The following is a 25833-nucleotide window of genomic DNA, read 5'->3' as shown; positions in this document are numbered from 1 at the left end:
GCTATGGAACATGCTGCTAAGACACAAAACCTCCTAGATGGGGCAATGAATGAATGAAGTTTTGCACCTATAGGCACCCCCTCTGATATCCCCTCAAACATTTATACGTATATGCATTTGCTTCCCCTAGGACCCCATTTCATAAGGGTTAGTCCTAGAGCCTAGCGAGTTCCTACTACAGCTGGCACACATATGCCATTCAAGAAACAGTGGCTGAGTGAATGACGAGTTAAGAACCATTTGTCAGCCAGTGCTCAGTAATACAACATGCACTGGTATGGAAATTATATTTTTGTTGAAAGCAAGGGCAGGATCACAAAATATCTTTCCACAGAAAGCAAACCTCAAAAGCTTCTTTACCCTAGTAAAGCACGTTCTAAGAAGCTCCCCTTATATAAAAGAAAACCTCCTCATTCGTTATCAATGGCATGTAAACCTAATAAGCCTTCACCTCTGATGACATCTCTTCCATCCCCAGGGCTAGATGAAGGAGGTTCCGGAAACCCTGGTAGTTGTGAAGGTGGCCCCCAGCTCTGACAGTCTTGAACCCTGTGGGCGCGGGGGTCACACAGCAGAAGAACAACAGAGGGAAGCATCATCAGGCTTCGAATATGTTTGAACCAGAGATGGCAAATAGGCTGCAGCCAACTGAAAACACCAGAGATTCATGGTGGCCACCTGAGGGGTTGTGCTCTTAAAAAACAAAAATTAAAATTAAAAATTAAAAAATTAAAAAAGGAAGGGGTCAAGAATCCATCAGGTCTGACTGAGACGTGTATCAGTGACTAACACCCCATATGGCAAAAGTACTCCGGTGCGCTTTGGGTACTCACAGCTTCAGCAGTATTCAAAGGCGTGTGCTTCCCTAAGACTAAGTCACGGGAATACCCCCCCCCCCCCGCAACACTGCCAGGAGAAACGTCTAACATGGATTTGGCTAGAAATACAGTTGTCTTTAACAAATTAACACTGAATACATCCTGACTTATTAGAGCCTGCGAGAATGACATTCTCAATGATAACAGTTATCACTACAATCTCCAAACATCTGCGATCCTGCAAGGAGGAACTGTGACAGCGCAGGCCACGTGTCCAGACTGCTTCCCAGACTGCCTGTTACAAAATAAAAGAAATGAAATCCCCCCAAAAATGTCTTCACTCACATTTAGCCAGTTGTTCCTTTGTGTGCATCTCTGTGCTAAAATGGCCATTCTTCCCCACAGCCTGAAGTCATACGCTAAAATCAATGAGACTCACATGAAGCCAGAAACGTGCAGATGCCAAGGAAACCAACACAAACGAAATGGGCTGGAGAGTGTGGCCAGGAGGATGGTACTTCCCAGGAAGCAATTACTTCATCTCTGCCCATGAAGCAGGCAGCTGTCACTGTCCCCCAGGCCCATGCCAGCCACTCGAAGTAGGTTCTAACCCAACTACCTCCAACAATCAACGTAAATACACCACACAATTGGCTTCTGAAAGGACACCTTGCAACCAACAAGAAACTGTAAGCACAACTTTGAAAAACTGTGCAACTAAAATCCTTGGGAAGGGATCAACACTGCCACATTTTGACTCAAATACTGTTTCGTGGTAGCACTGCAATAATTCACTGAAACAAAAGAATGAATGAGGAACATTATATAAATGAATATAAAAGAATGAATGAAGAATGAACATTATATAAATGAATGTTTATATAGGAATCAGAGGAAGCATGACTAATCATTTAAAGAAATAGGTCAAGAAACTGCTAGGTTCAGATGCTACCGTGAGACACTGTCAGGGCCTTAGGCAAATTCACTTCTCTTGGTCCTGTTTCTAGGTTCATCAAAAATCAGCTTTGGACTAGGGAATCTGTTGCTTTCCAATGCCTTCCTTCTGCGATTCCAGCCCAGATTTTAGGACTGCTCTCCCACTTGGTATATGAAAGCACTTTCTATGTGTAATAGCAAGAGTACATTTCTGTGTTGAATGCTGTTTGGGACCTACTCTATGAGGCAGAATATCATCATGTAATTTTAAGCATGACGACAAGGCGCACTCTAGATAAGAATAACACATAAGACGTGGCCATACACCTGCGCGTGCCTGGCAAGGAGATAGGGAAGTCTCATTTAATGAAGCCGGGGTACCTGTTGCACCTTAATATCCTCAGTCCACATCAAGTTCACAACGTCCTTCTGACATCCAACCACAGGTATCACATACTTTTCCACACTTTCCACCCAAGATTGAAATATGCAGAGCACCGTGATAAAGACGCCTCCATCCCCAGCATGTGGGCTCTCATTCTGTAGAATTACATACTTTCGGGGCAAAATGGTGACCAGGTTGTAGCGGCAAGCAAGACTGAGCTCCGTGGGGAGAGCAGGCCCTGCAGCAGCCACCACTCCTGTCGCCACAGTCTGATGCAGCTGCAGAGAAGCTGTGGCTGAGGCCATTCACTTTGTGAGAGAACCGCACAGGAGGGAAAAGCTAGGGAAGGTAGGGAAGAGGGCAATGTCAGGCTTCTGAGCCCAAGCCAAGCCATCGCATCCCCTGTGACTTGCACGTATATGCCCAGATGGCCTGAAGTAACTGAAGAATCACACAAGAAGTGCAAATGCCCTGTCCCACCTTAACTGATGACATTCCACCACAAAAGAAGTGAAAATGGCCGGTTCTTGCCTTAAGTGATGACATTATCTTGTGAAATTCCTTTTCCTGGCTCATCCTGGCTCAAAAAGCTCCCACACTGAGCACCTTGTGACCCCCACTCCTGCCAACCAGAGAACAACCCCCCTTTGACTGTAATTTTCCTTTACCTACCCAAATCCTATAAAATGGCCCCACCCTTATCTCCCTTCACTGACTCTCTTTTAGCACTCAGCCCGCCTGCACCCAGGTGATTAAAATGCTTTATTGCTCACACAAAGCCTGTTTGGTGGTCTCTTCACACGGACGCACATGACAGGCAGGTGCAGAGCCAGGGAAGGCTCTGTGATGAGAACAGAAAGGAATGCACCTCCCTGTACACACACTCGGATTTTATGACAATGTGGGTAGGGGGCTGAACTGGATGCCTGAGAACATTCCTCCAAGTTCCTTTGCTGATTTTCTAAATATTGGTGTAAAATCTGAACTCAGAAAGTTTTTTTAAATCGCTTCAATCAACATCTTTGTCTGGTGCTCAGCATCATGTCTACATGATCATCTAGAAAACCAACTTCAGTTCTAAGGCTCACGTCCTCCTACAAAGTGCCAGGGATTTTACAAGGGAATGCACCTCTCATTCGCATCAAGAACACACATAACTACCATTAAAGAAATGCTGAATTTGCTTACACAATTTTTTAAACACCCAGATTTGAAATACAATAGAGAAGACAACTTTTTGATACCTCTGCTTTGCAACAGGGAACTGCAGGTAGAGAAAATAACCTGCCCTGATTTCTAACCAGCCAACCACCTGTCTTCCCTGGCTGCAGTAGGAGCAATCTTCCTGAGCTCAGGATGAAAAAGAACCCAGCTGGTTAAGGGACAGATAGTCATCAGTTCTCAGCAGGCCTCCCGGGTCCCAAATCCCCATGTAATACGTGGAAGTAAAAAGCTATCAATGACCAAGCATCTGAACGCTTATCTCACCTCCCCATCTGCTTCTCCTGCCATACAAATATAAAATTAATAAGCCTGGTATTAGAGAACAGAGTTGGTGCTGCATCTGTCTTCCTAAAATTACGGATAATTACCAGCCCACAATGGCTTCTAATCAGATTTGAGTGGTCCCTTAGACAGGAAGCTAAAGTGCCTCAGCCCTAAACTGAGAAGAAAACTGAAACTGGAAGGCTCTAGGTTTGATTTTTTCCCCCTTGTTCTAAAGTTGCTGTTCCCAAATCTCCATCTACTGTCTTGTTTATAAAATGTATGAGAAACAAGGAAATTTAAAGACACTATAGAAATGGCCACTTTTTCTAGGTACAAATTTTGTGAACATGATTTTCAGCTGCTGGGCTTTTTCTCCACAAACTGTGAGCCTGGGGTACATTTTCTCCCTCGTGGTTACACATTCAGAGTCAGGGAAAGTGGTTTTAGCAATAAAGAGGGGAGTGCAGTGAGAAGTGACCGGGCACTGAGAAGGGCAGACAGGGACTCTACCTCAGTGGCCTGCAGCATTCCTGGGCCTCGGCCTTTACTTTTCTATCTGTACAAGGGATCTAAAGGCCCGTGATTCTAGGCCACGACAGCTCTTCATACACACATACGCAAACATCACACGCCTATGTGAAAAGCTGTGACACTTGGCTGATTTCCTGAAGAAGTTGTCTTGTATCATTTCTACTCAAGTACTCCACATCCTTCCAGACAAGTATCAGAGGATGATGGGCTATCCCACAGCAATGTGTGTAACCTCTGCTGCTTACGATCCCCGTTCACATAGCATTTTCCAAAAGCATTTGGTGTGAAGTGACAGAAGAAAGAAGAAGAAGGTTCTTTCAGCTCATTCATTCATTCATTCATTCAACAAATATTGACTGACTATCTACGTGCCAGGCACTGGTGATATACCAGGGAACATATAGTTTTGTAGGTAGAGACAGACAACCAAAAAGCATGTTCAAGAGTGATCAATGCTGTAGAGGAAATACACTAGGAAGCAGGAAGAACAATACCCCAACCACCCTACACTGGGGTGACGCTAGCGTTACAAAACGGAAACAGCGGCCGGGGGCGGTGGCTCACACCTCTAATCTCAGCTGTTTGGGAGACTGAGGCAGGTGGATCACCTGAGTTCAGGAGTTCAAGATCAGCCTGACCAATACGGCGAAACTCTGTCTCTACTAAAAACATAAAGATTAGCTGGACGTGGTGGCACACACCTGTAATCCCAGTTACTCAGGAAGCTGAGGCACAAGAATCACTTGAACCTGGGAGGCAGAGGTTGGAGCGAGCCGAGGTCGCGCCACTGCACTCCAGCCTGGGTGACAGAGCAAGACTCTGTCTCAAAAAAAGTAAAAATAAAAATAAAATGTAAACAGAGAATAAGATACCAAAAGAAAGAACATGAACGATTAATTGTAACAAAAGCCTTTGTAAGCTGATACTTTCCTTCCTGGATCCTTGTCCCTTACAAATGGAAAAACACGGCGGGTAGGGGTAGCATCAAAATGATGGTGATGTTTTAAGATGGCTTTGGGTTTCAGATGTCTGACAGCCATACTCATGTACTTCAACGAGAAAGCTCTAGCTCTATAAGCCATCTGGGCAATGGTTTAATGTCTTTTTTTTTTTTTTTTCCCCAATGGGTTTTTAAAATACAGGAAAACATGTGTGTTTATTTGGCTGCTCTGTGCCCGCACACGTGCAAACTGTGCTAACAGGTTTTTCCATTTTTTGCTGAATTTGCCAGCTTCCCATAAACAGGCTTCCATGTCTTAATTGTCTATAAATAGCACAAACACCCAAAAATGCAAATCAAGACAAGCTGTTCCTTCAACTGCTGCTGCCATGATGACAGCGAGCGACAACTGGCCAAATCAATACCTGGAGACTGAAGCTGTCCGGCAGACAGCACAGGGTCCACTGCTTTTCCCATAGCATTTAAAGAAACAAGCGGAAACGGCTCTCCACACAGGACAGACACGTCCTTTGTCCTTTGAATAAATGCTGCCAATGCCCAAAATACTTTCTCCATCACACTATCTATATAGAATTCAAGTTCCTTCCAATACCATAAGTAACGCCAGTGATAGACTATGTTTAGCCATAATGACCCATTAGCATTCCTTTTCCTCTAAAATGTTGAAATAATAACATTGAGTGAGCACTCACAAGGTGCCAGGCTCTGAGTTTGATCTCGCTGAGTTCTCATTGAAATCCGGTAAGATCAGTACCATATTCTCTCATTTTTCATAGATGAGGAAACTGAGGCATAGAAAGGCTAAGTAAGTTGTCCATGGTCACAGGTTATTTAGGAACTTTTCTCCAAACTTTCAAAAGTTAACTACTACCACTATTACAAATGAGTTTCTGTTTGTTTGTTTTTGTTTCTTTTTTTTGAGACAGGGTCTTGCTCTGACCACGCTGGAGTGCAGTGGCGTGATGACGTTTCACTGCAGCCTCTACTTCCCGGGCTCAAGTGATTCTCACACCTCAGCCTCTCCAGTAGCTGGGATTACAGGCATGAGCCACCACACCTGGCTAATTTTTTAATTTTTATTTTTTGTAGGGATGGGGTTTCACCATGTTGCCCAGACTGGCTCCGAACTCTGGGCTCAAGAGATCCTCCCAGGTCGGCCTCCCAAAGTGCTGGGATTACAGGTGTAAGCCACTGTGCACAGCCCTACAAATGTGACTTGTACAAAGTCAGAGCAGTGAGCAGGAAGAGAACAGAGACTTCGGCGAGTCTCCTGGCTGTTGCAACACCATATCCCTCCTCCATACCGTAATGTGTCTGCACCCACCAAGCTCCTAGACGTTGAAGGCAGGCCAGCTCAGAGACGAAACAGAGTCAAGAAAGAGAAGATGCAGACATGCGTCCTGATTTCAGCTCGAGCGTGCATCTCTCCCCTGCAGCTGCACAGGCAGAAACCAGGGGCCGTGAGTCTGAGGCAGTGTGTTTGGTTCCTGGCAGGTAATCTTTTGGGAGACCATCCCATACAATTAGTGTTACACTTCTCAAAAAGGAAGTGTGACTTGTATAGAAAAATCGATTCCATTTGGGAGAAAGGTCTAATAAAACCCCAAAGGGTAATACAACAACAAATTAAATTCATCTGTCCAAACTGAAATCCCAAAGCCCTCTGGGCACACGGCTGCTTTTCTGAGCTGAAATTCAGCTCCAGCTGAGAAACAGGTCAACTTTCCTAAAAAGATTTCTTTTTCACATACCTTCAATAAAAATTCCTTTCCCTCACTTGTCATTTTCCAGATTTAATGGCTCTGTTGGCCTTCCTCTTATTTAGACCATGAGCACTGACTTCATGTCTGCTATGGCCGGGACTCCAAGGGAGGCACCCTAGGGAACACAGATGACTGCAGCACAGCGACACCCTCAAGGAGCACACACGGGGAAGGCAAGATGATACCATCGCAGCCTTCACACACAAATGAACTTGGCATCCATACCCCGTCCCATTTCTAGAAAACAACGATGCTGAGTCAGTAACATTCACCGAACAGCCTGCAGTGTGGAGGCAGGCACGAGGGGGCTTCAAGCGGGGAAGAGCACCTTCAGAAGGGGGCATGCAAGCAACGTGGAGGCAGGAGACACCCCCACGAACAAGGGCCAGCCCGGGGGCCTGCAGAAATGCCCATGCATCTGGGAGGGAGAGAGGACAAGATACTTAAATGCTCCAAAATGAATAGAAGCCTCCCAAGAACCTCCCCCAAAATGGGGCAGGAATTTACAAAAGACCAAACCGAGCATGCGCAGTTACTTGTGCAGGGTGCCACCAGAGCGAGCTATCCAGGAAGAAACAGGGTCACTAGAAGCCTGAGCCTCTACTCCCAGCTCTGCAACTCATTCACCCTATGACCTTGGTGAAGGCTCTTAGCTTCTGTGAGCCACAAGAGAATCACGGGAAAACAGAAGATATGAAAACTGCTCTGCCTTTTTCACAGAACTGCTGAGGGAATAAAATCAGATAATGGATTTTTAAATTCTCTGTGAATTACAAAGCAAAATACAAACGCAAGACATCATTCTTACCATTAACAACAGCACTGTCAAATTAAGAGCAGAGTTAAGACCACAGCATTTTCCAACCCCCCGACTCCTGAGAGAAATAGTGAGTCCAGCCGATGTATTTGGGCAACCCCAGTATCTAGGCTTTGAGAACTTCAAACAGCTCATGAACTCTGACAGTATCACTCCAGCCCAGTGCTCACTAAGTTCTCCAAGACAGCCAACTGACAGAAAATACTACAGCTTTTTCAGCTGGGCTTGAAGTCCTCCAAGCTCACAGCACAGCTCAACAATGAAGAAGAGGTTTTCTGCCACTAGACTCAAAAGCTGGCTTTTGTAGATTCCCATAGAAAGAACATTCAAGGCCAGGTGTGGCGGCTTATGCCTGTAATCCCAGCAATTTGGGAAGCCGAGGCAGGAGGATCACCTGAGCTCAGAAGTTCAAGAACAGCCCTGGCCAATATGGCGAAGCCCCATCTGTCCTAAAAATACAAAAATTAGCCGGGCATGCTGGCGGGCACCTGTAATCCCAGCTACTTCGGAGGCTGAGGCAGGAAAATAGCTTGAACTCAGGAGGCTGAGGTTGCAGTGAGCTGAGATCATGCCACTGCACTCCATCTCAAAGAAAAAAAAAAAAAGAAAGAGCATTCTTTTTTGCTGATGTTAAATTTCCTGTGCTAAACACAGAGAAATCATGCAACACTGAAATCCTGAAAAACATATCATAAAAAGCATTTAGTGACTGAAAAGGCATTCAGTATAACCTGTAACAGTGAGTTCCCCTCCTCTTTCCAGCCAGCTCCACTAACGCTGTGACCCTTAACAATGCTTTCCCTAACACAGAGGAAAATTAATAGGACCGCTTACCCCTCTCAGCTGACAGCTAAACCAGTGCTTCTCCCTGGGCTCACTAAAAATGACCTTTACCCAAAACCAGGCTGCAACGACCCTGTAGATGTTGACTAACAATTTCAAAATTCCCATATTCTTTGTCCACTCCTAAGGAAGATGAACTAAAGCCAGGTGTCTCCAAGTCAGTACTAACAGAGGCCTTAAACATCAGATGGCCCATCCCCTTCTTTGACAACCGGGGGATCTAAAGCTGAGCTTATGGAAGAAAACAGCCTGTTTAGTAACAAAGCGAAAACCAAAGCCTAGTCACCTAACCTCTGGTCCAGAAGTCCTGTGACAATCCAGCACCCATATAGGATGAGTCTCCCTAACCAGAAACTCTGAAATCCACAACTTTTTCAGTGCCGATGTGATGCTCAACGAAATGTTCATTGGAGCAGCTCAGACTCTGGATTTTTGAATTCAGGATGCTCAACCAGCAAGGATAATACAAATATTCAAAAATCCAAAAATGTAAAAAAATCTGAGACACTTCTGGTTCCAAGCAGTTTGGATGAGGGATATTCAACCCGCATTTTTTTTTTTTTCCTCTAATGAAGAAAATTAAAAACGAGGCCCGAGCAAAGTCATTCAATCCATACTAAAGTCATTCAATAGTTTAATTAGTACCCATTTAAAGTTAAGTGCTACCCACAGATATTTAAAAGGATGAAAACATACATGCCTACAATCCCAGAACTTTGGAAGGCCGAGGCGGGAGGATCACCTGATGTCAGGAGTTCAAGACCAGCCCGGCCAGCATGGTGAAACCCCATCTCTACTAAAAATGCAAAAATTAGCCAGGCGTGGTGGCACACACCTGTTATCCCAGCTACTCGGAAGGCTGAGGCACGAGAATCACTTGAACCTGGGGGGAGCACGTTGCAGTGAGCTGAGATCACACCACTGTACTCCAGCCTGGACCACAGAGCAAGACTCTGTCTCAAAAAAAAAAAAGTAAAAAGAAAATTAATTTAAATTGTGTTTTCACATGGAGCCCATGTTCCCAGAACACAAGCCCTGCTCTATGCTCCAAGGGCACACAGGATGCCCCTTTATCTTAATACTCACCATATTCCATGGCAGGCATTGGCATGTGTCTGTCCATCACACTAGACTTCCTGTGCATGAGGCAGGGATCATATATTATTACCTTTCTGTCCCCAATGTCTGGCCTAGAAGACACTCAGTAAATGATTCCTGAACTAAGTCAGATACTAAGACATTTTAAACTTGTATTAACAAAATTGATTCAATAAGTCTGCCAATGCAGCGTTCATACCACACAGCTTAAATCTCAACCTGCGGATTTATCTTGTGTTCTGCTAGATTATCACCTATTAACATTCAGGAGGCACCTAGTATGTGCTGGGCATTACTAATTGCTGGGGACCTAGCAGTGGCAAAACAACATTCCTTGTTCAAAGAGAAGTTCTAGTATAAAGAGGAATAGAAGGAACAGGCTAGATTGATGAGAGAGCTAAGAAAAGGACAGGGTGCCATGGGAAGCACCTGGTCTTCTCTGGATGGTACACAGTTAACGAAGTCTGAGTGCTTCGTACAGCATAAGATCATCTCCTCCAAAGAAGCTAATGAAGCTTTGATTCCCCAGTACCAGAAGTCACCAGAAAGGTGCCCACAGCCACATGCTTAGTGTACGAAGTGAAACCAACTAAACAAACAAAGCTCCAACTTCCAGAGGCAACGGTCCAATTATGAAATCCTCTGGCTATGCTCAATTGAAATTCAAGGTATTCAAGAGGCCAATATTTAAGTGATAAATTAACCCAACCACTTAAAACTAAAGTAGTCTTTGGTTCAAGGGGTAAGGGTATACTACATTTTACAAATTTATTAGCTCTTAATATTTACATTTAAATATGATGATGGTGTAATAATAACTTTACTGAGTAGTTACTATGTGTTAGGCACCAAACTAAGCACTTTACACACACATTTGCACGATCCTGTGAGATGATAATGACCCCTTGTCATCCCATTTCATAGATGAAAGTTAGGTTTATATAAGCTTAAAAACTTGCCCAAATGACACAGCTAGTTAGCAAAACCCAGGCAGCCTGACTCCATAGGCCTTGTTTAAAGAAGTAATATTTATAAACTGTCCAGCGCAGCAGTGGTACAAACAAGAGTTCAATAAACGCCTAAAGGGTACTTCACACCCAAAATCGTTTCCCGCCAATCAAACTACACTTACTCTGGTTCTGCACAACCAACTGTCAAATTATTGTTCCATGAAGAAAAGGTGGAATGGGTAGAGATCAGAATAGAGTGAATAACTGGTAAATATACTTCATGACAGGTAGTAACAGGATGTGGCATTTAGGCTATTTCCACATTTGTTTGCATAACACTTTTTCACAGTTCTAAAGCACAAGAACCATTCTAAGCTAGTGAAGACATAAAGCATGTCTATGATCCAGGACTCCAATTCACTGTGGATCGGTGGATCTCAACCTTTACGGTATATCAGAACCACCTGGGGGTTTTTAACAGCACTATAGCTGCGCAGGCTCCATTCCTGCAGATTCTATTTCAACTGGTCTGGAGTAAGCACGCGAGCTTTTTTCACAGTCCCCTAGATGCAGCTAGGTTTGCAAACCACTGTCCAAGTTGCTCTCACACTTCTGCTCAGTTCAACACGCACTCACTGAGATTCTAAGCACTATGAATTGGGCTAAGTTAACAAGTCAGGCTCCATTCCCTAATAATATTGGCAAAGAAATCAATATCAAAGATTTATTCCAGTCCAAACCAAATAAATTGCCGGGTGAAAAAAATGCCCTGGCATAGTTTGCCACACAAAACAACTTCCTGTATCTTCCCAGTCAGTAGCCTAGAGACTGACTTTGAGCCATGAGAATTCAGAATCAGGGGAAAATGCCAGTCTGAGGCATCTGCCACACTCCTAGCACACCCCCAAAAGCGCCCAGCTACATTTCACATCCACTGTCCTAACAGGGGTCGAAATAGGGAAGAGCAGTGCAATACAGAAAACAGAGCCTGCTGGGTGCCAAAAGGCTGGGAAATACCAGTCCTAGCCCTGCTACCAATCGCTCTGGTCACTTCTCTCTGGTCCTGGTGTGGCCAACAGTTACACGAGAGGGTGAGGCATAAAAACACAGATGTCAGGCAAGCTCCAGCATCCAAAATACATAGAAATTAAAAAACATTAAGGTGATATCAAGGAATGTATGCCATCAACCAGAAAAGTAACTGAAATATTCCTTTTCCCATTCTTAAGAAATCAAAAGTGGAAGCAGAAAATTGAGCAATCAGCCTACCAAGTTGACTGGGGCAACAGAATACACTCACGGATTCTGTTCACAACATCGGGGGTGACAGACCAAAAGGAGAACGGCAGAGCGTCCCTCTCTCCTCTGTCCACCCATGCCAGCAGCACGTGAGTCCGTCCACACGCAGCGCCCAGTCTCCTGTTCCACTGACGCCAGCGTCCACTCTCCGCAAGCCTACTAAGTGCCACATGTGCTATGATGCTCCCTCATCTCATCACCATAGACATCCCTGCTGGAGGTGAGTATGTGACAGATGAAAATCACAGAGGCCTAGGGAGGTTGAGAACTGCATTCCCACTGCGATGAGGGCGTGCTTGAGAGGGACCCCACGGCTGGGCTCTCCATGCCGCTCTCCTCAGTAATCACTCCCAGACCAGAGCAGCGAGGGGGAATTTTCTTCCTCTCACTATTTTCAGCCCCTTGGCTGACACAGCATTCCCCAGAAATCTATTGAGTTCTGGCAGCTCTGAGGCCACAAAGCCATAAACGCAAGGGACACACAGCCCATCTGTCTCTAACGGGTCTTTTACTTGTCATGCTGGTCATTTCTAAGAGAAGATGGGTTAAGAAAGACTTGGCAAGTTACCACGAAATGAATCCTCCACTCCTCCCTGGGGGAAGGCTGACTAGCCAGCAGTCAGGCCGGCTTTCTTCCCCCACTCCCTGCATTCCTGTCCCTAAGGAGCCACAGACAATCCCACCAAATATAGGCAGGGGACAGCCGCCTCCTTCCTACAGCTGGAGGGGGGAAGGGTCCTCTCGGGCCTTTCTAACTGCATGAAAACCAAACTGGGAGTTGTACTGACTCGGGCCTCACCCATGTTGCAGGCATGTACAACACAGGTGCCCAGTGGTATCATCAGGCAGAACTACGAATGTGCTTTCCATCGTTTTCATACAATGATTCCAGAACCGCTATCCACACAGCTCCACTTCTCACACATACGACGTGCTTCACGGATTGCACAGCATGTTCACCATGCCCCTCATCCGCTCCTCCCAGCAGCCTTGTGTGATCCCTTCAGTATGCTTCCTCATCTCCATTTCTTAAGAAATGGAGTTTCTGAGGTTATGAAACCAAAACTTTCCCAAGAACATCCAGCTAGTGTTAGAACCAGGATATGAGGGCTTCTGATTCTAGAACCAGTATTTGTGCCACTGTTCCACATGGGCCCCTCCAGGGATTTCTGCCTGATCTTAAAATGCAGACAGCAAATCTGTCTCTCTACAGTCCTGGGGTTCCCTATAGACAAGAAGTCACACTTCTAACAGAAAGCTTATACTTATTTGGAAGGCTACCTGGGATATTTCTTTTAAGTTAGTTTGTTCATGTTTTGGAAAGATTGTTCCAATGGCAATGCGGGGCATGAAGTGTAGAAAGGATTCCATGATGAGGCAGAGAAACAATTCGGTGGCTCTTACAACAGTTCAAATGAGGCATGAGGTGCAACTAGAAAGGACAGAGGGAAAATGCATTGGAAAGAAATGCAAAATGAAATCCACTCAGACCCAGGATGGAAAAAAGGGGATTAAGCATGATGGTGGTTTCTAGTTTGAAAGACTGATGAACACGGATGTCATTAACTACTGCAGAGTGGTATCTGGAGCCTGGGTGCACCAGTTTGTTTAACCATTCACCTGCTGAGCAGTCTCCGGGCTGTTTCGTTTCTAGCCTTCATAAAGAATGCTGCTATGAACAGATACATAAAGGCTTTTGTGTGAACATAAGTCTTCATTTCTCTGGGATAACTGCCCATGAATGTGAGTTTTGCATCCTATGGCAATTGTACATTTAGTTTTTTAAGAAACTGTCAAGCTGTTTTCCAGAATGGCTGTGCCATCTTCCATTCCCACCAGCCAGGTGTGAGTGATCCCGTTTCCCCACATCCTCACCAGCATTGGCCTTGTTACTACTTTTTATTTTAGGCATTCTGATAGGTGTATAGTTACGTGGCTTTAGTGTGCCTTTTTCTGATGGCTCATGATGTTGAACAAATTTTCATGTGCTTATATGTTATCTGAAATATCTCTTCAGGTCTTTTATTCATTTTCAAAGTAGATGGTTTGGTTTCACTGTTGAATTTTGATAGTTTTTTATATATTATAGATATGAGTCCTTTATCAGACATGTGGTTTGCAAATAGTTTCTCCTAGTCTCTATCTCCCCTTTTCATCTTTATTTTGCATTTTACATTTTAGTCCATAATCCATTGTGAGTTAATTTTTGTGCGAGGTATGAGGTTTAGATCAGAGTTCAGGTTTTTTTCCTATGAATAATCAGGTAGCCAGTAACTTTTTTAAGAGACAAGGTCTCACTCTGTCACCCAGGCTGGAATGCAATGACAAGATCAGAGCTCACTGCAGCTTCGACTCCTGGGCTCAAGTTATCCTCCTGCCTCAGCCTCCTGGAGTAGCTGGGACCACAGGCAGGTGCCACCATGACCAGTTAATTTTTTTAGTTTTTGTAGAGACGGGGTCTTGAGCCATGTTACCCAGGCTGGTGTGGAACTCCTAGGCTAAAGTCATCATCCCACTTATATGGGGCCAGGCAGTGGCACATGACTGTAATCACAACACGTTGGGAGGATGAAGCAGGAGAATCACTTGAACCCAGGAATTCCAGACCAGCCTGAGCAACAGAGGGAGGCCCTGTCTCTGCAAAAAATTTTAAACATTAGCTGGGCATGGTGTTGTACACCTGCAGTCCCAGCTACTTGGGAGGCTGAGGTGGGAGGATCTCTCCAGCCTATGAGGCTGAGGCTGCAGTGAGCCATGATCGCACCACTACACTCCAGCCTGGGAGAAAGTGAGATGCTGTCTCCAAAAAAAAAAAAAAAAAGCTAGAGCATCACCCATATTAAAGACAGGTATTGTTTTCTTGAAAATTTAATTACAGTTATATAATGGACATGTAAAATGTCCAGTTTGAAAGCTTGAAAAATATATAACTAAGTACTCTTACCTTAAAATTCTGATTCCTACCTAAGGTAACGCATACTGTTTACATAAGTATCACAATGCCTGGACAACAACTAAAAATGTGTATGAGGGAGAAAAATGAGCATGTATGCCTATTAATTGAGGTATATTTCCCCCTTATTACATGAAAAAGTCATCACAGCAAACCCCTGTGACTGTATCTAAAGCAAGCCTACAGTTTTACTTCTCTGTATTATAAAATGCAAGGTTAAAATTCAAATACTAAACATTTTCTGAAGCCAAGGGTAGTTTACTTAAAATAAATGCCTAGGGTCTATATCAAAAATATGAAAAAGCTAGCTACTTCATAGCCATTCCAATCTAAGTTCAGCTTTTTCTTTTTTAATTGACACATAATTTTGTGCCGTACATATGTATAGAGTACACATAGTGATGTTATAATACATGTAAGGTATGTGATCAGTGTACTTAGCATATCCACCATCTCAAACATTTATCATTTCTTTGTGTTGGTAACGTTCAATACCCTTCCTCCAATTATCTGGAACTATATATATATATATCTATATATATAGATATATATATATTTTTTCTTTTGAGACAAAGTCTTGCTCTGTTGCCCAGGCTGGAGTGCAGTGGTGTGATCTCAGCTCACTGCAACATCTGCTTCCTAGGTTCAAGCTATTCTCCTGCCTCGACCTCCCTGAGCTGGGGTTACAGGCACCCACCACTATGCCCGGATAATTTTTGTATTTTTAGTAGACATGGGGTTTTACCACGTTGGCCAGGCTGGTCTCAAACTCCTGACCTCAGGTGATCCACCAATCTCAGCCTCCCAAAGTGCTAGGATTACAGGCATGAGCCACTGCGCCCAGCCTGAAACTATATATTCTTGTTAACTATAGTCATCCTATGTTATAGAACACTAGAACTTATTCCTATCCAGCTATAATTTTGTATCCTTTAACAAATTTCTCCCTATCTCCCTCTTCCCCCACCCTTCTCACCCTCTAGGATCCTCTGTCTACTTTCAACTTTCATGAGATCCACTCTCTTTTGCCTTCCACAAAGGAGAACATGTGCTGTGTAACTTTCTGTCCCTGGCTTATTTCATAATATCTTCCAGTTCCATCCACGTTGCTGAGAATAACAGGACTTCATCCTGTGTTATGGCTGAATAGTACTCCACTGTGTATAAAGACCACATTTTCTCTATCCATCATCTGCTGTTGGACACCGAGGCTGATTCCATATCTTGGCTATGGTGAACAGTGCTGCAGGAAACACAGAGGTGCAGATGCCCCTTCGACAATGATTTCCTTTTCTTTGGGTATCTACACTGTTGTGGGACTGCTGGATCACACTATAATTTCATTTGCAGTTTTCTGAGAAACCTCCATACTCTTTGCCATAGTGGGTGCCCTAGCTTACTCACTCTTATTCTTTTTTCTCTATGAGACAGAGTCTCACTGTTGCCCAGGCTGGAGTACAGGGGTGCAATCTTGGCTTGCTTACTGTAGCATCTGCCTCCCGGGTTCTAGTGGTTCTCATGCCTTGGCCTCCCGAGTAGCTGGGATTATGGGCACCCGCCACTGCACCTGGCAAATTTTTGTATTTTTTAGTAGAGATGGGGTTTCACCACGTTGGCCAGGCTGGTCTTGAACTCCTGGCCTTAAGTGACCCGCCCACCTCAGCTGCCCAACTGTGCTGGGATGTCAGCGTGCGCCCCACGCCCAGCCAGCTGCTCTAGTTTACACCCCCCTACAGTGTGTAAGAGCTCCCTTTTCTCCATATTCTCGCCAGCACTTGTTATTTTTTGTCTTTTCGATAATACCCATCCTAACAGATGAGATGATGCCTCACTGCGGTTTTGATTTGCATTTCTCTGATTATAAGCGATACTGAGCATTTTTTTCACATATTTTTTGGCCATTTGTATGTCTTCCTTCAGGAAATGTCTGTTCTGTTGGGTGTGGTGACACAAACCTATAAGCCCAGCACTCAGAATGCTAAGGCAGGACGACAGCTTGAGCCTAGACCGGCCTAGGCAGCATAGCAAAACCCTAGCTCAAAAAAGAAAAAAAAAAAAAGAAAGAAAGAAAGAAAGAAATATCTGTGTCTGTTCAGCTTTTTGACCTCCAAAAATTAAGAGTCCATTTTGGAATCGGACGACCTGCCTGATTCAGAGACAATCTGTGTTTGTTTCTACTCTGCTACTTCCTATGTGACTTTGGGAAGTTCCCTTAGCCACTTTGAGCTCAACTTCCTCAACATTAACCAGGAATAAGTACCACCCGCCTCTGCTGGTTAACGCTGAGGACTGAAAGGAGAACCTCCACAACGCCACTTGACAATGCCACCTTGAGGTAGCCCCTCAATGCGGGGCAGGTAGGATCATCTGAAGCCAAATACAACTTTCCTTTCCACTGTCCCAGGCTCACTCTGCATGCGATTAGCAAGGAATAGCGAATAAAGGAAACCAAAATAATTGCTTAATTTTTAAAAAGTCGGGGTGGTGGCAAAATAGGAGGGAGAGGAGGGGAAGGAAAAGCAGCCGGTCACCAGTTCTACTCCAGGGCTCATCCCCAGCCTCCTCACTCAGGAAATCACCATTCCCCTCCTCCTGGGGAGGGGTACTTTCTCCGCTGGCTTCACCTACAGGGAAGGCACTGCCACAGGTGTTCAGAAACCAGGAGCACCTTGAAATGGGCAATGTGCTTTGGGTAGGAGACCTACAATTTCCCCAAAGAAACCACGGCACAAAAGTGACCCACATAGGAGGGACCAACTGCTGTAAACACTTGGTGGCAAAAACTGATGTCATACCTTCTGTACAGGAGACACACACCCAGATAAAACTTGCCAAAATAGCAGAGAAAAAAATACAGCAGACATCCAGTGCCATTCTGTCACAGAAATATTTATATCCCAAAGCCAGGGACCTCTCTGGAACACTGTCTTTATTTCCACGTTTCATGGAAGATGTTTGAGTGCACTCACGTGTGTCTCAACAAACTTCCAGTCCCTGCTCTAAACCCTGTGGCTCCTCAGCAAAACCCAAAAACAAGTATCAGTTTTCCTTCCAAATGGGAAATTTCCTGACCTAGCGAAACCAGCATCAAATCCACTTATTATGAGATAGCTGATTACAGGCGAAGCCCTCTGGTCCAGGATGACTCCCCTCCTGCAGGAGCGGGAAGGATGGGCAGAGCAGTGGCCGGCCAGACCACATCTCCAGGCAGTTTGAAACCATGGCTGCTCAGGTGAGCCGTGATAAAAATCAAAACCAAGTATCTCTGAAAAGTGTACATGGCAAGACCCAGACCTCGGACCAGACTCAGCCGAAATGGATGTTGCAAGGTTTGTTCAGAGACATCCGCTCCATGCCCCCTCTCCCCGGGACCTCCCTCCTTGCACTAGGGTTCCAGGGCCAATGGACCGCTCCCTTACCTCTAGGCCAGTGCATTTTCAGGACCAGCTCCCAGACTGTACCAGACCCTGAAATGTATTCGCTGAATGCACTTTCTTGAAATGATCATAAATCATCTGACTATAACAACAATTGTTTTAAAAGTGTTCTCTCTCTGTCTCTCAGGAATCATGCCTTGAGTTTGAGCAAGCAGCTTTGCTTCTCTCTACTGCAATTCTATCACTTGCACAATGTTAACAATTACTGTGTTCACCCATAGCATTGTTGTAAAAAGCCTTAAGACCCACTTCATGTAGCCTGCCTGGAGCACAGACCCTGTCACATGGTAAATGCCCATTGAAGGTGAGTTATCTGTAGCTATTATTACCTGCCACTCCAGCGAACAAAAGGAGTCGATCAGGTCTCATCGTATCACCATGAAAGGATGTCCAGGTAGACTGCGGAGTGGGAGTAGGGGAACTCAATGTTTACCAGGTACTATTTTGTTTTTTAGAATGTGTACATGTATATTTGTAGGTACACTGGAAAAGATCTGGAAGGAAGTACACCCAGTGTTAATAGTGACTCCCCAAAGACACATTCATCCAAACACACAGGAGAAAAACATTCACTATCTTTCTGTCTTCCAAATCATTTGAACTATTTCCAATAAGCATCTATGGCTTTTGTAAAGTTTTTGAAAGGAATTTATTGCATTTTTTTCTGGAGAAACAAGCAGGAGCACGAAAAAGGTGGAAACAGAAGGTAAAATGGAATGGGACTCAATGGAATTGAGTCCCAGCCAGGCTCAGCAGGCTCATGAACCACGCACCTCTCACTACAACTCAACATCAGCTCTCTCTTCTCTTGGTCCAATGGCCCAAGACTTAGAGATAAAATGTTTATTGTGATCACATCAATCACACCAAGGAGCTTGGAACCACCCTTTCAAACTCCTCTCCTTGTGTGTACCTGCCCAGGGCTGTTAGCTTTCCTCCTGTGTTTTTGGCTGGTCTGTAATCCCCTAGTGGTGGAAATGCACCCTGACACTTAGCCATCATCCCCGCAACACTTGGCATCGCATAGAGACCAGGGCAGTGATGCCCACTCGGACTGTGATTCTACTTATAAAGCAAAGGACCAGGGGCCAGATGCGACTTGTCTTTGGTAACTCACCAGCTGTTGCTTGAACCAGAACAAAGCCAGGTCTCCTGATGCCCAGAAAAGAGCTAGTGCCTGTCCCGCTAGAAACGTGGTGAAAATGTTTTGCTTGCTGTAAAAAGATGCACTACTGGAGAATATGGGTGCAACTTCTCATGGAGCCACTCAGCCCAGATCACCAGGAAACAGGGCTGCTGGATGAGACACTAAGGCCGTCCACTGGAAAGGAAATCTGGCTGGGCAGTAGAAGGAAATTCACACAGGTTAGCCCGGCCCAACGGCAGCAACAACATGAACAAAACAAAAAATACCTGACTGGAAAGCCATAGCCTGGCTAGCAAATTCAAAACAGAGCCACAATCCTAGCAGCACATATCACTGCAACACAGAGCTTCAGTCAGTGTGCGCACACTATAAGTAGAAAGGTAAAATGTCCATGTTTTTGGAACTAAGGGATATTTTTATGTGTGTGTGTGATGTCAGAAGAAACTGTTGGCAAGTAAATAGAAATAGGCGCCCTTACACATTGACACTGAGATAACGGTATGGCCCTAACAGAAGGGAATCGAGCAACACCCATCAACATTTAAAATGTGCAGAACCCTGGATCCCACAATTCCATTTCTAGCAATGCATCCTATGAACATATTCACACAAATATGCAAGAATTATGTACAACTCAACATTGATTAATCCAAACGGTTGGGAATAACCTAAATATTTACCAGTGGGGAACTGGTGGAGAACACTGTTTATCTTATGCCAACATCTGTGTTTTAAAAAGAAGATACATAGGCAGGGTGCAGTCACTCACACATGTAATCCCAGCACCTTGAGAGGCTGAGGCAGGTGGATCAAGAGGCCAAGATATCCACACCATCCTGGCCAACACGGTGAAACCCCGTCTCTACTAAAAATACAAAAATAATCTGGGCACGGTGGCACGCGCCTGTAGTCCCAGCTACTCAGGAGGTTGAGGCAGGAGAATCGCTTGAACCCAGGAGGTGGAGGTTGCAGGGAGCTGACATCACGCCAGTCTGGTGACAGAGCAAGACTCCATCTTGGAAAAACAAACAAGCAAACAAACAAACAAAACTGGCAACAGTGGTCACAGGGCAGTGATGGGAGTAGGACTGCCTTTCACTCTCCAGGACCTTTTGAATGTCGCTCATATTACATACTCAAAATATATGACTACAGTAAATATTTTCAGAGTAACTATGAAAAACTGGGGAAATAATAATATCTAACACACAGGACTGCTGCATAATTAAAGGATGAAAAACATTAATCACTATCAGAGTTCAAAGGAAGAAAGATTAATTCTAGCTTGGATGTCAGAGCAGGGATCATGTAAAGAAGTGAGTATTTCAAGTCTTGAAGGATGGAGAAGATTTAAAGAGGCAGAAGTGTGGAGATGATGTCCCAGATGGAGATAAGAACATAGGCGAAGACGATGTCCCAGGTGGAGATAAGAACGTAGGCAAAGACAATGTCCCAGAGAGAAATAAGAACACAGGTGAAGACGATGTCCCAGATGGAGATAAGAACATAGGCAAAGAAAATGAAGAAATGAGAAGGTATAAATTCAAATGCAGCTCTCAGGCTGGGCTTCAGAACAGGGCTTAGGCAACAAGCTGGAGTGCAAGGCTGATGGCGGGAACGGAAACACTGAAACCCTACTTGCATATCACGCCCAGATCATGAGCCTTGAATGCCAAGCCAGGGAACCCGTCCTTGATCTTAACAACAAAAAAATCACTGGGGTGGGTATGGAGGCTCATGCCTGTAATCCAGTGCTTTGAGAGGCTGAGGTGAGAGGACTGCTTGAGGCCAGGAGTTTGAAACCACTCTGGACAACACAGCAAGACTCTGTCCTTACAAAAAATTTAAAATTTAGCTAGGCAGGATAGCACACCTGTAATCCCAGCTACTCAGGAGGCTGAGGCGGGAGGATCACTTGAGCCCAGGAATTTAGGGTTACCGTGAGCTGTGATTCTGTTGCTGCATTCCAGCCTGAGCAACAGAGCAAGGGCATGTCTGAAAAATAAAAAAAAACGAAATAAAATCACTAAAAGTTTGTATAGACATAAAGTATAAAATCATACCATATATGATTTAATCCAGATATATAATATAAATTAGAGGGGGAAAAGAGAAATTAGGAAGCTATTATAAGAAGACAAGATTCATCTAAGACATGAGCAAAGGCCCTGGGCTCACAGTGCTATCTTTATATAAAGGAATAAACTACCACATTTATTTTCATGGCATCACCAACTTAGATACAGGCTACAGTATTCTGGAACCATCTCTGTATCAGTCAAATCAGATGGCCATAATACTATAGGCAAATACCATAAAAAACACCATAAAAATACTATAGGCAAATACCATTAAAAAAAATGTAAAAACTGTGTGGTTTAAACATTAGTTTATTTCTCACAGCTCCGGAGGCTGGAAGTCCAAGATCAAGGTGTCAGCCAACTCAGTTCTGGGACAGGGACCTCTTCCTGGCTTGCAGATAGCCACCTTTCTTCTTGTTTCCTCACACCAGGGCATTGGGAGCTCTCTGCTTTCTTTTTTTTTTTTTTTTTTTTTTTGAGACAGAGTCTCATTCTATCACCAGGCTGGAGTGCAGTGACACAATCTCAGCTCACTGCAACCTCCGACTCCCTGGTTCAAGCAACTCTCCTGACTCAGCCTCCCGAGTAGCTGGGATTACAGGCACGTGCCACCACACCCAACTAATTTTTGTATTTTTAGTAGAAATGGTTTCAGGATGGTCTCAATCTCCTGACGTCCTGATCTGCCCACCTCGGCCTCCCAAAGTGCTGGGATTACAGGTGTGAGCCACCACATCCAGCCTGGTTTCTCTTCTTCTAAGAGCACTAATCCTGTCAGACCAGGGCCCACGCTCATGACTTCATCTAACCCTAATCACCTCTCAAAGGTCCTATCTCCTAATACCATCACACTGGCAGTTAGGGCTCCAGTACAAGAATCTGGAGGAGACATATACATTCAGTTTATAACAATGTCTTTTCAATCCTGTTGAAAAAAGCAACCAAATGAGTAGGCGAAGAAGTACCTTATATGTAAACAAGTCAGGACTTTTCATATTTCTGCTAATACATTAAGGTCAATTTAAAATGTCTGATAACAAGAGTCAGAAGCAGAGATACATGAAAGTTAGTTACTCTGCAATTTAGGCCCACAATGAGTTGTCTTCCAATGACATTGTGGCACAAAGAACACTGCTTTCTATTCCTGGTTTTGCCACCAAAGAAGCTGGAACATTTCCCTGTATTTCCGTTTATCTTGAAAATCACTGGGCTGACCTAGCAGACCTCCAAGGTTCCTTCCATTCACAAATTCCACAAATAACTTCCTACCAACAGAGGCTACACAAATAAACTACACTGATGAAAGGGAAAGCTAACACTAGCAAACAATGAGATGCACACAAGACAAGACGTATAGAGAAGTGGATCAACCACAAACTGGTGGACGATGAGCCGGTGGGGGATAAAAACACATTCCCTAACGATGGACAGACAGGCAATGGCGCCGAGGTAGTATTGTTGAAGATTTCCTATTTTACAGCTTCAAGATAAATGGCCCAATTGTTTATATTCATTCTGATTAAATGTGAACGTGAAAACTTCCTCCAGGGGACACAGACATCTAAAAACTTCTCAATGTATCCAATTTGTCATTTGATATTTTTACTGACAAGAAAAATGAGGGACTGAATACACAAACAGACCATGCCTGATCATATGTATAAAGACAGAACTCAGACCACAACCTGTAGCTGCCCACCCGGGAAACCAATCCCCTATCTACAGTCAACAGCCAGGAGGCCAGCCAGGCTAGCACATCAGACAGGAAGCCAGACTGCTCTCTCTCCACAACCCAGAAACTAAACCACGACTCTGTCCCACGTGGCCAGGATTTGACTCAAAACTGACAGCCACCCTAATTTTGGCCCCTATTTCTGGTTAGGATAATTCAGAGAAAGCCAAATTCGCCCCTAACCAATCACATAGGACACCCCACTTCTGCACAGCCGCCTCCAGCCCCCACAACAGCCTCCACTGGGAGCCATTCTTTTCCATCCTGAAGCTTCCCCACTCCTCATCCGCCACTCACTGGCATGTCAGTCTCTGCCACACGCAAGTGACGGTGCCGACTCCCTTGCCACAGCAGCTCTGAGAAAGTTGCCTCTGCCTGTCTCATGTGGGTGGCTGGGTGGCCTTCGTTCATCTCCCCCAAAGAATAAGTCTTAAATGAGGGGCTTCTCTCTATATGGCCAAGCTATACAATTCAGAAGCCCAGCATGGCGATTCCAAGCCTGGAAAGACCATACACCCCTCAGGTCCTCTTTCCACAAAACACAGCTTCCTTCAGTTCCTCAGTCACTCCCCACCAACCAGGGAAGGAACCACATGTTATGGAAAGATCAAGGGCCTTGAAGTCAAACTTCTGAGTTCATCAAGTACTTCATCTTTCCACTTAACAAATTACATGGCCTTGGCCAGGCGTAGTGGCTCACACCTGTCATCCCAGCACCTTGGGAGGCCAAGTTGGGCGGATCATCCAAGGTTGGGAGTTCAAGACCCTCCTAACCAACATGGAAAAACCCCATCCCTACTAAAAATATGAAATCAGCCTGGTGTGGTGGCGCATGCCTGTCATCTCAGCTACTTGGGAGGCTGAGGCAGGAGAATCACTTGAACCTGGGAAGCAGAGGTTATGGTGAGCCGAGATCACGCCACTGCACTCCAGCCTGGACAAGAAGAGCAAAACTCTGTCTCAAAAAAAAAAAAAAAAAAAAAAAAACACAAAAACACGAACAACAACAACAAAAACACAAATGACATGACCTTGAACAATTTCCTTAACTTGTCTAAGCCTCTATCTTCATCTTCAATAAAATAATTTTACCTCCAAGATTGCATTAAATGGAATCCCACATGCAAAACAGCTGACAAATATTAGGGGCCCAACAGCTGTGTGCTCCTACTGCCACCCCACTTTACCCCAAGGGAGAAGCGCAAGATGTCCAGAAAAAGCCTGTTGATCCCTACACCTCAGCATCTTGTGTTCACACAAGCCGCAGTGGGATCCAGACTTACCGCGGTCGCCCAAATACAAGCCACGTTTTGATTTTTCAACTTAGTTACACATGACTTCTAACGTTCACCATATATGATCCATAATTTATAAGAGATTTTCCTACACTACCCCTTGATTCTATTTTAGCAGACTCAGATGTGCCATAATACCTCACTCTCTTAAATCCTCTTCAGTATCAAAAACAAAACTTTAATCTGTAACACAGTTATCAGCAGCGAAAGTGGAAAAGGTACCTATGAGTCAAAATGACCCTCTGCCCTGCCCTGCCCCACCCTGCAAAAAGCTGTTCAGGAGGATTTGGGCTGCTTATGAGAATGCTGTCTGTATTTCCAGGGACAGACAAACGCCTACCCTCAGGAGAAGCTGCGCTGCTCAGCCTCCAGGGTAGAAAGCTCCCCACACCCTCTACCCAAGGAGAAGAGAAGCAAACGGGGTGGCCAGGCTCCAGGACGTGGACTGTGTAGTGTGGTTTCTGCAGTCCAGGTCACCGCCATGGGTGAAGCTTTTCCTTCCTTCTTTTCCACCGAAGCGGCCAAGGTCCTACGGCTGCTGTAGGGTCTCTTCCCTAGAATGAGTCAGCCCAGCCATTCCCCTTCCCTTTTTTTTTTTTTTTTTTTTTTTTGAGATGGAGTCTCACTCTGTCACCCAAGCTGGAGTGCAATAGTGCAATCTTAGCTCACTGCCACCTCTGCCTCCCAGATTCAAACAATTCTCCTGCCTCAGCCTCCCAAGTACCTGAGATTACAGGCGCCCACCACCACGCCCAGCTAATTTTTATATTTTTAATAGAGACGGAGTTTCTACTTGTTGGCCAGGCTGCTCTCGAACTCCCGACCTCAGGTGATCCACCTGCCTCGGCCTCCCAAAGTACTGGGATTACAGGCATGAGCCACAGCATCTGGCCGAGTCAGCCCAGCCATCCTGACTTTTTGTTCTGGCAAAATTACTCTCTTCCACGTCTACCTTCCAAGTAGCTAAATCAGAGATCCGGCCTTGGGGCAGGCTTGAAGAATCCCTGTTTTTTGGTCCTCAAGGGGTCCTACCAGGGTCTGGGACAATTCCAAGACTTGTGTTCTTAAAGAGGAAAGAAGCCTCACATACACAGCTCTCGCAGAGCTCAGGCAGAGCTCACGCAAGGCTTGGGAGGCGGCCCTAAGGTTTGGGTGTGCCATCTATGATAACAGCTAAGAGATCTGAAGCCAGCTGTCTGGGTTCCAACCTCAATTCCAACAGCACTGGCTGTGTGATGTTAGACAACGTCCCCACCCTCTCTGTGGTTCCCTTTCCTCACTGTAAAAGGGCCACGATAA

General features: G+C 44.9%; 1 protein-coding gene across 1 annotated transcript in view; it reads right to left on the bottom strand.

The window, feature by feature from the left end:
• The window catches only part of LOC135964491 (SH3 domain and tetratricopeptide repeat-containing protein 1-like), a 412105-nt gene that overhangs the window by 375018 nt on the left and 11254 nt on the right, over positions 1-25833 (bottom strand). The window contains exon 2 of the mRNA XM_074000279.1: positions 21366-21421. The gene's annotated coding sequence lies outside the window, so the exon portion shown is untranslated. The remainder of the gene's footprint in view (positions 1-21365; positions 21422-25833) is intronic.

The sequence above is a fragment of the Macaca fascicularis genome, chromosome 8 (genome assembly GCF_037993035.2).
Source record: "Macaca fascicularis isolate 582-1 chromosome 8, T2T-MFA8v1.1".
Taxonomy (NCBI): Eukaryota; Metazoa; Chordata; class Mammalia; order Primates; family Cercopithecidae; genus Macaca; species Macaca fascicularis.
This window is presented reverse-complemented; position numbering and strand designations above follow the sequence as displayed.